Raw genomic sequence first — 13,399 nt, forward strand, 5'->3', positions numbered from 1 at the left:
TTATTTCTTCTTAATGAGTCAATGAATTCTCTAATTTTATTTCCTGCTCCTTTGCCTTAGTTTCCCTTTTTTTTTCTGCTTCATTATTCTCCATAGGTTTGTCCTCTATATTGCTGATTCACTGCTCTGCCTCTTCCATCCATGTCGCTGTGGCACCATTCGAGATTACAGCTCAATTTTGGCATTTTTAATTTCATTCTGACTAGCTTTTACTTCTTTTATCTCTGGAGAAAGGGATTCTACTCTATTTTCAACCTCGGTTAGCTAGATATTTTTATTATCATGATTCTAAATTCTGGTTCAGATATCTTGCTTGCAACTGTGTTGGTTAAGTCCCTGGCTGTCATTTCTTCCTGTTCTTTCTTTTGGGGTGACTTCCTTTGTTTCATCATTTTGGAGGAAGAAAAGGAATTAATAAGGTAAAAAATTAAAATTAAAAAAATTAAAAACAACACAAAATCAAATAATGGATGCTAGATCCTAGGTGTGTTTTGGTATGGTTTTTGAAAGAAGCTTCATAGATTAGAGAAAAAAGGGAAAGATAAAAAAAGAAAAGAAAAAAGAAAAAAGGCAAAAGGGGAAAAAAGGAAAAAAACATTTGAAAATTTGAAAAAATGGATATAATAAAATAGAATAAAATAAAATGATGAAAGTAAAATAGAATTGAAAAATTTACAAAAAGAACAAAAAATGTAGTAGAAAAAAATTAAAGAGAAATCTTTTTAATAAAAATGGAAAATAAAAGTAGATTTTTTTCTCTTTCTGTACTCAAGAATAAGAAAAGAAAAAGAAAAAGAAATTGAATGAAAGGACCAGCAAACAAAACGAAGTACGTTTCAAATTACATCTGTTTTCCCGTAGAAGTCAAGCTATGAAGCACTTTATAGTCCATAAGCTAAGTAGGTGAAGAGACTTGTGGTGTTCATCAAGAGCACCATTGACCCCAGTTGGGTGGGGTTTAGTGCGATGGCTCTGTTTTCCACTAGATGGTGCTGCTCAGTTTACAGGGGTGGATTGCTGTGGCGCCTGTAGGCCTGTATGCGCGTGCGTGGGAGGTGTGAAAATGGCGTCACCCAGCTACCCAGTCTCCATTTTAGGAACTCTGTGCTCTCCATGTTTGACAGTCAAGTGCCTCTCCTTTGTCTCTGGCTTCCCTCCACTCCCTGCTGTTACACTGTCTGTGACTAAGCCGTCAGGCTGCCAGGCGGCACCTCCCTCCTGAGTTTTATCTCAAATGGATCTGTGTGTCCCGACCCCTCACTTCTGAGGGACTGCAGCTTTGACCCACTCAGACCTTCTGGGGGAGAGTCTTGCTGAACAATGGATGAGTGCTGGTCCACTCCCAGGAACGTTCGTGAGACCGCACTGCTGCCCGCCTGAGAAAAAGTTTGCATGATCTTGTAGCGGCAGCGTTTCAGGGTTTATGCAAAAACCACAACACACGTCTGGCACCAGGCTTCCTCCTTAACGTCCTTGGTCCAGCACCAGCAGATGTGGTTGTTCTCTGGGGTCCGCTGGGACCTTTGCCTGTGGGGAGGCCACACAGCTTCTACCAAATGTCTTTCCAGCGGGGGAACCGCATCTCCCCGTGGGGCCTGAGGACCATGAGGACCTCGTTCTCTGCTCCTGGGGATCCACCCTTCCCAGCAGAGCACCGCCAGGTATCAAGCTGCAGATTTTCAGACTGTGTGCTCCCCCGTTTATTGAGTCGTAATGGAATTTAAACTCTCTCCTTTCTCCTTTCTCCGCTTTTTGTTCACTCCCTGCAGCTGTTTCCACTTTTCCACTTTCTCTCCAGCTGTTTTTGGGGGCAAGGGTACTTTCCCCATACTTTCGTCCCACCTCGGTCTTCTCTCCACAAACAAAAACAGCTCCCTGCCTTCTGTGGCTTCTCTCTCCCCCAGCTCACCTCTCTGCACCAGGTACCTGCCAAGTTCTGTGGTTCAGATTGTGCAGATTGTTGTGTTAATACTCAAATCAGTTTTCTAGGTGTGCAAGAGTGTTTTAGTGTTGATCTGGCTGCATTTCAGGGACAAGAGATGTAAAAAAAAAACAAAAAAAACAAAACACCCAGCTTCCATGCTGTTCCATCATCTTGGCCACTCCAGCACATTTATTCTTTTTAATGCTGCAATTACTGAGTGATTAGTGTGTACCAGTAGCTGTGCTGGATCCTGGGTAAATGTGTTGTGTACTTCAGGGAGCTTAGAGCTTAGTGACAGATTCTGACAGTAGATTGATGATGTGGTGGTACATTTATGTGTTCACACTGTGTGTTCAGCAAATGCCTTGTCTTAAGATATTTTGTAATATAAGTTAAACTTAACTTGCAATGCTTTTCTCTCTCTAGTCTCCCTCTTTGAAATTTATAATGTAACTCAAGATGACTGCCTATGGTCAATCCAATTGCTCTAGCCATAAAGCTGAGCATCAAACTTAGTTTTCCTCTTTCTTTTTTCATCATGCCCCCACCCCAGTACAATCCATCATTTAGGATCCGCACTTTTCAATGTTTCAGGAGTATAGTCACTTCTTCCTATTTTCATTGCCATCATGTGAGTCCAGGCCATGATGGCATCTTCAGAACTGATTCAATAGTCTTCCAATCCATTCTCCACGTAGAAATTATAATGAGCTTTTAAAACACACACCATGTTACCACCCTGCTAAAACTATAAGTTGCTTAAATAGCATCCAAAGTCCTTACCCTGGCCTCCAAAGCCATGCACGACCTGAGCCCTGCTTACCTGTTAAACTCATTTCATGTCCCTCCCCTCCCACTTACTCTACTTTAGCCGTATCAGTGTTCTGTTGGTTTCTTGAACGCAGCAAAACCTCCCTTGCCCTTGCCCAGGTCACATTTGTGCCTAGAGCAGGAGTTGGCAAATTATAGCCGATAGGCCACACCTGGCCCACAGACTGTTTTTGTCAATAAAGTTTTATTGGAGCACAACCATATCCATTTGTTTAGGTATTGTCAATAGCAGTGTTGAGTAGTTGCAACAGAGAATACATGGCCCTCCAAACATGAAATATTTACTCTTTGTCCCATTACAAAATGTTTGTTGACTGAAGTATCCATACCCCTGCACTTTGCATCACTGATCTTTTCTCATTGTACAATTCTCAAGTTAAGTATCAGGATTTCCTTGTCACCATATCTAAGCAGGTGATCTCCTAAATTTTCTGTCATTGTACCACGTTTGTGATTCCATTTCATTCATCACAGTTGTGTTTATATATTGTTTGTTTACCTGTAACTGTATCTTTAATTGGAATATAAATTTCTTAAGGGCAGAGAATGCATCGGTTTTGTTCTTTACTTTCTATACTTTTGAGAAAGAGAGGGAGAGAGAGCAAGTGTGCATGTGTGAGTGGGGGAGGGACAGTGAGAGAGGGAGAGAGAGAATTCCAAACAGGCTCCACACTCAGCACAGAGCCTGACTCCGGGCTCCATCTCAGGACCCTGAGATCATGACATGAGCCAAAATCAAGAGTTAGATGCTCAACCGACTAAGCCACCCAGGTGTCCCTTGTTCTTTATTTTAAACTCAGTTCCTAGAATAATATGTGATCATAGTAGGTAATAAATGCTAACTGGACAGATGAATGAACATGCCCTATTTCCTACTTCCATTTTTGAAAATCATTTTTCTTTTGCGTAGTGGTTTTTTTTGAGATTTTTAAGTAGCTCCCTTCCCAATTTATCTTTCATTGAAAATATCCTTCCTATATAACTGCCCTATGGTCCCTGTCTTGATTTAATCTAGTCTCATGGGTGAGATCAGACTATAGTCCTTAAATCTCTATTTTGTCATGAGTTGTTCTGACAATGTATTTAACTGCAGAGAAGAAAGTGGAGGTTCTGAAAAACACTTCACTTACTGAATAGTTGTATCAAATTAAAATAAAGTAACTGATGGAAACAGAAAAACTATGAAGAATCTTTAGTCAGAGCTGTAAAAAACATACCTGCTTAGAGATGATTTTCTTATTAAAAAGTATAGAAACATTCAGTCTTTAAAGCAATAAGAAATACATGTATGGTTATAAATTTCCCAATATGTATTATCTATATTATAGTATAGATAGGATACATTACATATTAATATATATCATAAATTTATATTTATACATAGATTCCTTAATAGAGCATGTCCTTAGTAATGAAATTTCATGATCAGAACAATTTCACAGGAAGATTTCAGAGAGATGTTTAATTGTTCAATAGTCCCATGTCCCTATTTACACTGATAGTTTTGATGTTTGAGTACCATGTAGAAGCCTAATTAATTGATTGATTAGTTATAAAATCTTTGAGCCGCCTCCATGATGTCTTTAGTAGATTTGTCTGAAAGGAACCAGGAGCAAGAAATACATGAAGGACCATATTCCAAGCTGCCCTGCTAAACTAACTGATGAAAACTTCGGGAAAAAGGGGAATCGAAAGATAAGGAGATGTTCAAGTTATTAGTGGGAGGGAGTTTTGTGCAGGACCTTGGATATTAGGGGATCTGGTTCATAATGTGGAGGAGAGCCTGGGAGACTTCACCAAACTTGGACAGTGATTTTCATAGGCTTTAACAGGATATGAAGGAAATCATAAACTCTTGTGGTGGGAAGTATTTAGCTCTATATGGTTATGATCTCCTTCAAAATTTGAGGGGAAACATGAAGCCACTAATGGGTCAGCCATGGAGAAGTCTGATACGTCAGCCTAGACATTTATTCTATAAACAGAAAGTAAAAAGGCCTGCAGGCTTGCACTCTGCTTGTTTTATATAGGCCATGAGTCATTGTTAGTGGCACGTAAACATCAGTCATAAAGCTATCCCACTAATAGAGTTATCCTGGATACAATTACCTGGAAGAACACTTGTATATAAAATAATAATTTATTATTATTATTTATTAGCCACAAGGATCAATAGAATTATGGATAAATGAATTTTTAATTACAAGGAAGTAATTTAAGTAGAGATTCAATAATTTCTCTTCCTCTCTCCTAGCCAACTGAATTCAAGAGATTTGGAATTGATTCTTCCAAAATTGGCAAACAGCATTATCAGTAGCTGGGAATTCAGAGAAATATTTAGAAGTTTATTGCCTGTCCCTTTTCCATTTACTTTATTTTGGATTCTCCTATCATCTTTCTAGAGTAAGTTATCAATTAGCAGAAAACTTCATGGAAGAGAAGGAGGTCCAGTTATTTTTGATTTTTACAATTTGTTACAGCAGCAGATTTACTTTGTTCGACTGATGTTTCTTAAGCATGTAGCACTGCTAACCTACAAAGGAGAATCATTTAAACTACCTCATCCATTCTAGTTAAGCCATCCTCTGCCGAGCTATTTTAAAATTTAGAGATACAGAAGTGACTAATACACATATACTTAGAATCCATTAGTTTATAAGAACAGAGATAATGTTTTTTTAATCTGAAAATTTTTTTAAATTATTTTTTAATATTTAGTTTTGAGAGAGAGAGACAGAACATGAGCCGGGGAGGGGCAGAGAGAGAGGGAGACACAGAATCTGAAGCAGGATCCAGGCTCTGAGCTGTCCCCACAGAGCGCGATGCAGGGCTCAAACCCACAAACTGTCAGATCATGACCTGAGCTGAAGTCAGATGCTTAACCAACTGAGCCACCCAGGTACCCCAAGAACATAAATAATGAAGTGAAACACAGGTTTTACAGTAAGGTGGACCTGCCCTGTGGTCTGGTTTTTATCATATACTTGCTGTTTGACTTTAGACATATAATTTAACATCTGATTCTGTGTGTGTGTTTGTGTATGTGTGTGTGTGTGTCTGTGTGTAATATGCCTATGTCATAAGTTGTTTGTGATGAAAACATAAAATCATGGTGGAAAACACATATGTAGTGCCTGGGAAATGGTAGATAGTAAATTACAAATATGATTGTGCCATTATTATTCACTCTTAGTATTCAGGTGTCTTAGGGGAAACAACGCTTCACCGAGGAACACATCTTTTTTTGTTGTTGTTTTAATGCTTTTCATTTATTTCTGACAGAGAGAGACAGCTTGAGCAGGGGAGGGTCAGAGAGAGAGGGAGACACAGAATCTGAAACAGGCTCCAGGCTCTGAGCTAGCTGTCAGCACAGAGCCCGATGCAGGGCTTGAACCCATGAATCGTGAGATCATGACCTGAGTCGAAGTCAGACGCCCAACTGACTGAGCCACTTGGGCGCCCCAGGGACACATCTTGTTATGAGGATTATCTCCAGGGAGCAGATAGCTCTGAGCACCTAAATGAAATTAGCTTACTCAACACTCGCTTTCTGTAAATAAAACGAAATCCAGTGGATCTTTACTTTTCTTATTACATAAAGCTTGCAGCACTGGTCTGTATTTTATGAACACAGGGGTCATGAGATTAGATAACATAATTAAGGCAAAGCTCACTTCAAGCAAACTGGGATTTAAAGGTGACAGAAGCAACTGCTCAAAGAGGCTGGGCCATCTGAAAATATAACTGTGAGAAAAATGATAGTTATTTTTGACTGAGTGCTTACCAAATGCCAGATTTGTGCTACGTGCTTTATTTCATTTAATTATTGCAGTACCCCTATGACAAGAATGCTGTCATTATCTGTGTCCTGTTGACAAGGCAACTGAGGCTTTGAGAGATTAAGCTGACCCAAGCTCACAAAGATGGGAGATGAGGGAGATAGGATCCATTCAGGATTATTTTATGCATCCCCAAGCCACCACCGTCCCAGACTCTACAACTGCAGCAAAACCTGTACCGTAACCTCGTCAGCAGTGATTTATCTTTGCGTCAGTATCAATCCTTTGAAGGATGCTGAAGGGTGAAGTAGTGAATACAGATATGAAACCAGGTTGTTTGACATTTTTTCTTTACATTTTAAACTTTTATTCATTTTTATTTGCATATTTTTAAAAAATGCATTCCACTAGTTAAAATCATTTGAGCAACAGAATGGCAGTCTGATCACATTGCATTTTACAGCCTGCAGGACACCTTGGACCAGCTTGGTTTCTGCCTGAAATTCTCTGCAGTGCCATCGAGCAGCTGCTTCACTGACATTCAAGTATTTCCTTCCCTGCCAGGTCGAAGCGACAGGCCTTCCCTGTCAGTAGTTTCTGATTCTTTGGTGTGAAAAGGAGCAGCACCATCATTTAAAATCTGATCTAACCTCTTTACTTCTTAACCAAGTCAAGCAGCCAGAGGTAGAATAAGAAGGCGGTGCTTGTGGAATGTTCAGTGCGTATTGGCCACAGGCGTCACTCGGGTTCCCGTGTTTGCTTTTCCAGTTGGGCTGTTTCTTTGGAAGGCGGTGCATGTTTCTCTTGCATGTCTGCCTTCAATTTTGGCTTATTGAATTTCTCAGTTTCAGCCAGAACTGGGTTTGTCAGACGTGGTTGCGGAGAAAGTGGAGGAGACAGGTGAGGGGAGCAGAGTCTAGTGTGTGATTCTTGTTTGACTTTTAAGCTCTTGCTGCCCAGCAGAAAAATTAGAGAGAATCGATGTAAATAGTCTTTGACAGTGTAAGACAATGAGCTGTGTTTACTGCCTTCCTTACTGTTAAGTACTGACTTTGACCCTGGTCAAGCATGTATATCTTGTATAATGACCTCAGTTTGTTTTCTTTTTCTTAACAGTTGCACTTCATACTATTCACAGTTGGGGTTTTAGCCCAAATGACACTTCTCAGTCAGCGTCAAGAGCATGTACTCTTTTTCTCAAAGAGCTAGAGGCTGAGCCTGCTGGCAGAAGGGGATGGGGCTGGAGACTACTGCTTACAACTAGCATGACAACATGTATGACTTTGGTAAACAAATATTAAAAGTTTGGGACTCCTGGGTGAGCTTCCTATTCTTGATTTCGACTCAGGTCATCAACTCACAGTTCATGAGTTTGAGCCTCATGTCTGGCTCTGAGCTGACAGTATGGAGCCGGCTTAGGATTCTCTCTCTCCCTCTCCCTCTCTCTCTCTGCCCCTCCTTCATTTGTGCTGTCTCTCAAAATAAATATATAAACTTAAAAAAAAGAGTATTGAGGGGCGCCTGGGTGGCTCAGTCGGTTGGGCATCTGACTTCAGGTCAGGTCACGATCTCATGGCTCGTGGGTTCGAGCCCCACATTGGGCTCTGTGCTAACAGCTCAGAGCCTGGAGCCTGCTTCAGATTCTGTGTCTCCCTCTCTCTCTGTCCCCACCTGGCTCGTACTCTATCTCTCCTTCAAAAATAAACATTAAAAATTTTTTTTTAAAAAGAGTATTGAAAAAGAAAAATATTTTCTAGTTATATTCTTTTAAATCCCCTACACCTGTTTTTGTTTGTTTTGTTATTTTCACTATAAAGGTGCAGTGAGCTCTTCAGCTTTGTACATGTTTCACAGTCTTAGAAAGATAGTGTATGTCTGAGGATAGATCAGAAGAGCAAGGTTGTCATTCTTTTAAATAATTATGTACAAAAAGGACCAGGATAATACCACCCTGACTACAGATAGAGTAACTAGCAACAGCCTGAGGGCCATCATATCTGGGGGTGTTGTGAGGAGGGTAAGGGCAGCTGAGGGTCGGTGGTGTGCAGCCCGCTGGGCGTGGGCCCCGGGAAGGGCACCTCCAGCAGGTGATGGGGATGAGGTGAGTTATTCCTCAGACGATGCAAGTAGGGGCTGATGAGAACCGCTGGCAACTCTCCCCACCCTTCCCCTGCATGGATGCAGCACCTGGAAGCGGCTGTTTTCTGACGGGGGAGGGAGAGAGCCTTGAACTGATGGAGAAAACCTGAAACTTGTTACGTCACTTCTGAATCAGGTGGAATGAGGAGCTGAAACAGATTCAGTTGATTAAAGAAAATTGCATTCCTTCTACTGCTATCTGGTGGGAGGGTTCACACACGTGTATGATGCTGGTCAGTTGGGGAGGCCAGACGGTGTGGCCCCAGAGCACGGCTCATAACCAAACACCACACTACTATACAGGGGAGGACAGAAGGCGATTCACTCAAGAATCGTTAGCGTAGATGGCAGAAAGACGTAAGTACCGGAAGACAGAGGGAGAAGTATTTTGGACATTTTAAGAAACGTGGCATGGATTACTTAATGCTCTGGGAATGGGACAACTTACCTAGAAGAGATGATGGCTGAGCTTGGCCTTGAAGAAATGGTACCATTTAATCCTAGTGTAGGCTTTATTATATATAGAATGGAAGATGGAAGCCCAGCTGACGTGTGCATCCTATTATTAGGATGAAAAAGAAAAATTTAAATTTAGGTACAAGTAGGAATAGTTAGTCATGTTATTAGATAACATGCCGTTACTTCCAAAGAAATTACTAAGATCATCCTTACCAGAAATACTTAAGATTGGAAAGTTGGAAACGTTCATAGCCTATTTACACTGGGAGCTTTTGTGCTTGATGGCAAATCAGAAAACGTATTAATAAGTCTTTGAAGCTTCTAAGTGAAAACAGCAAACTGGAAGTTTGTTTGGACCTCAGAGAGTTCTTAAAATTCATGTTCTGTGAATTTGTGAAAATTCACGTTCCTGTTTGTATCTGTTGTAACATCTGTGTGTGTCGAAGCAGCATTTTCGAGACCAGGAACGACTAATTTCCTTATATTTGGGGGAGGAGAGTGGCTTTTATTCCACCGCTGAGACAAGAAAAGGTACAAATCCTCCTTCTACATTCCATTTGGTACACTATCTTGTAATTCACAAAAGAAAGAAGGGGGAACGTTAATGGAAGCTGGAGAATATGAGAGTTTTCTATACTTTTTCTAGGCAGCTTCTGCTTGAAGTCCCTGGGTAATTTTAACTAATCTTGCAAAATTATGGGCTAATGAAGCCTTTTTTATTTTAGTTCTCAGTGTTAGCCTCTAGTCTAACGTAGTGTATCTAAATTGATGTCTTCTCTGAGGTTGAAGAGAGGCAGGGTCTGTCTGAAACTAAAATTACCAGGTTAAAAAGTGGCAGTACTAACCAAACTAGTATGTCTTTATCTTTCCAGCCTTATTTGTTATTTGGATAACTAATTTAACTTTTCTAAGATACACTCAGATGCAGGTAGGTAGATGCAGCTGTGATTTTGCATAGTTAAAGATTTCTCTCTCAGTGTTTCTTTTCATCCAAGGGATAGTTTGAGCTTCTATAATGTGCTGGGCACTAGGGATGGTGCAGGTGGGGAAACAGACATTGCCATTACTTCGGTGGGGTTTGTATTTTACTGGGGAGTCAGAATATGAACACAAATAGATAAACTAAAGAAACAAAAATGATTACAGACTGTGATAAGGACTTTTTGTTTCAGGAAATAAAAAGTGTTGGTTTGGCTCAATGCTTAAGGAAAGTTTCCTTGAGGGTATTTTGTCTGGCCTGTGGAAGAACAAAAGGAAAATGCGTTGTAAAGAGTTAAATGAAGAGTGTTCTAGAAAGAAAGGTAGCAGGTGCAAAGGCCGTCATCAGGTGAGCTGCTAGTTCATAATAAGCAAGGGAATAGTGGTGCAAGATGTGACTTGAATGGTCAGCAGCTAGATTATGTGGAGTCTTAGGCCATGCCATAGACTTGTGGCATGATTTTAGGCATTGTGAGAGACCTGGAAGAGCCACTGTAACACATGTTTTAGTGCTCTCCCTCCACCCCAAAGGCTTCCTACCCTATGATGTGCTTTCCCCTCTAAGCCGTAATGGTTGTCAAGCTACTGGAGCAACATCTTTGCCCTTATGCGCAGAGAGTCAGAAGGAAGTGCTTCAGCACCTTATCCATCTCCCAGCCCTTGGCCAATGATTGCCAAATGAAGGGCCACTAAGCTCATCTCTTTGCTTTGGGTCTGACTAGGACTCCTCTGAGTCAAAGTACAACTTCTACCCAGAGATCTCCTATGGGATCAGGGAGAGACTCTACTCTTCAGGACTGTCTGAGGCCTTAGCTTCTTGACTCCCTTCTCTTCCCTGCCTGGTCCTCCACTCCCTTATAGGTTGCTCCTAGGAATAATTGCCTAATATACCACTTGTACATAAATCTTGGCATCAGGATCTGCTTCTGAGGGATTCAGTTTTAAGGGCTCTGCCATTATTTAGAGGTTGATTTATGCAGAAATGGTTTAAATCCCACTTTTCATCAGCTGTGTGCCCCTAAACAAATTTCTTGATCTCTCTGTACCTCACTTTCTTCCATACGATCATTCAGTGAATATTTACTGACTGACTACTGTGTTCCAGGCACTGTTCTAACACTAGAAATTCAAGAGAACAAAACACAAAAACCCTGATCCTGCAGAACTTATATTCCAGAGTGCGGGGGATAAAACAGTAAATAAAACCCAAAAAATAAAACGCAACAAGCCTCCAAACAAACGAACAAACAAATAATGTAGTATCTAAGATGATGATAACTGTTAGGTGAAAAAATCAAGTAGAATAAAAAGAACAGGGAATACTGTGGGGATGGAAATGGGTATTGCAATTTTCAAAAGGATGTCTCTTTGGGAAGATGCCATTGGAGCCTATGAAATAGTTAGAGCAAGGACCCTGGGGAGAGAGGTGCCTGTTGTGTTTGAAGATCTGGGCTAAAAGGCCCAGATGGTTGGAGTGAAGCCGGGGAGCAAAAAGTAGTAGGAAGTGAAGTCAGGGAGAGAAGGGAGGGCCAGACCCTGGAGGATCTCAAAGGCCATTGTACATTTTGGCTTCTACTAGCAAAGAGACTGGATATTACTGAGGGGTTTTGAACAGAGCAGTGGCATTGTCTGACTTAGGGTAGTAAAAAGTTACTCTGGTGCTGTGTTGTCCATGGATCGGGGTTGCGTAGAGCAAAGATGGATAGACATTGAAAGTATGATCTGCAGTAAAGAATCAAGAGGATTAAATGCACTATAATATGCAAAGGTTTAAATGATCTTAGCTATTATTCTTCCATAATGCTACCTTCAATAAGAAATAGGACAGTTTTATTGGAAACTCTTTCTGCCTAATGTCACTGCAGTGGACATATCAACACTTACACACTGCTATCCAAAAAAAATTACTCTTTTACTTGGGGCCTGGCAAAGCAAAGGAGATCTCTCCAGGTCCTGATCCTTGGCCTAAGACTACATTCGGGAGAGTGGCTTAGTTTACCTGATCCTGATGGCAATTACTTTTTCTCCTTTGAGATCTCTGGGAAGAAAAAGTAACCCAGAGTCCAGGTTAAAAGGGAAAGGTGAGAAGCATTGTGGGCAAACTTTGCTCATTTCATAATTTCTTAGGGCAAGTTTAGTTTGAATAATTCACTAATTAAGTTAGATCACACTTGGAACAAGGACAGATTACCTTGAACAAGGAAGGATTGAGGACCCTTCACCTTTTCATCTCTGTATTTCCTGTTGTGTTTCAACAAGTTGAGCATTCACTTTCCTTCTAAAACTTGGGCCATGTGTTGGGTAAAATGTAAGTGTGCTATAATACCCTAGTAACCGATTAAAATAGCTCCTGTCTTCAAAGAACAGAGGCTGTCAATATTTGGCCAAGCATCAACATGTGGAGTACAGACTAAACTGTTACAGAAATTCAGAAATCATAGAGGAACCATTGTTAACCTGACCAGGCCTGAACCAAGGTCTGAACCTTGGGTCTATGGGGAGTAGCAATTGAGTTAGACCTTGAAGGGAGAGGTGACATCGGATGTGTGGAGAGGGAGGGATAGCTCACTCCAGAGTCTGGGAGGAACAGGGGAAAGGTTGGGGACGTGGGGCTAGGGGAAACCTCTGTAAGGGGGGACAAAGCACCACATATGAGAGGTGTTTGAATAGAGTACTGGAAACCATCTAAAGCTAGAGGGGAGAATGCTTGTACAGATACCACGTTTATTTTCACTGCTGGAATTTCTGATTAAGGAACCAATGAGCACTCTCCGGCCTTGGATTTTAAGCTTCCCTTAGGAGACAGACATGATCTGGGGATTAAGTTTGTTGAAAGAGGCATAGGAGATTTAAAATCAGTTTGCGACGCAGTGTGGCTAGAAAGCGGTGTGTGAAGGGTTTCAGGACAACCTGAATGTGTGTAAGGCATATTCTTGTTTTTGCTTCTTTATGGTTTTTGGAAGACTCTCAGGTCTGACTTCTTTTGAAGCCTAACATTTACAACATAAAAACCTTCAAGACTGAGACCAGGGGTGCCTGGGTGGCTCAGTCGGTTAAGCGTCCGACTTCAGCTCAGGTCATGATCTCATGGTTCATGGGTTCGAGCCCCGCATCGGGCTCTGTGCTGACAGCTAGCTCAGAGCCTGGAGCCTGTTTCCAATTCTGTGTCTCCCTCTCTCTCTGACCCTCCCCTACTCATGCTGTCTCTCTCTCAGAAATAAATAAAACATTTAAAAAAAAGAAAAAGACTGAGAACAAAGTTTGGTAATTCTTTGTCACCTTTGACATA

At 41.1% G+C, this 13,399-nt stretch overlaps 1 long non-coding RNA gene across 1 annotated transcript in view; it reads left to right on the top strand.

Moving 5' to 3' along the window:
- LOC120234416 overlaps positions 1–7,801 on the top strand; it is a 28,355-nt gene extending 20,554 nt beyond the window's left edge. The window contains exons 3-4 of the long non-coding RNA XR_005529086.1: positions 6,998–7,079; positions 7,651–7,801. This is a non-coding gene — a long non-coding RNA (uncharacterized LOC120234416). The remainder of the gene's footprint in view (positions 1–6,997; positions 7,080–7,650) is intronic.
- Positions 7,802–13,399: the final 5,598 nt, after the last annotated feature.

Source organism: Hyaena hyaena, unplaced genomic scaffold, assembly GCF_003009895.1.
Source record: "Hyaena hyaena isolate Hyena2069 unplaced genomic scaffold, ASM300989v1 scaffold_109, whole genome shotgun sequence".
Lineage (NCBI taxonomy): Eukaryota > Metazoa > Chordata > Mammalia > Carnivora > Hyaenidae > Hyaena > Hyaena hyaena.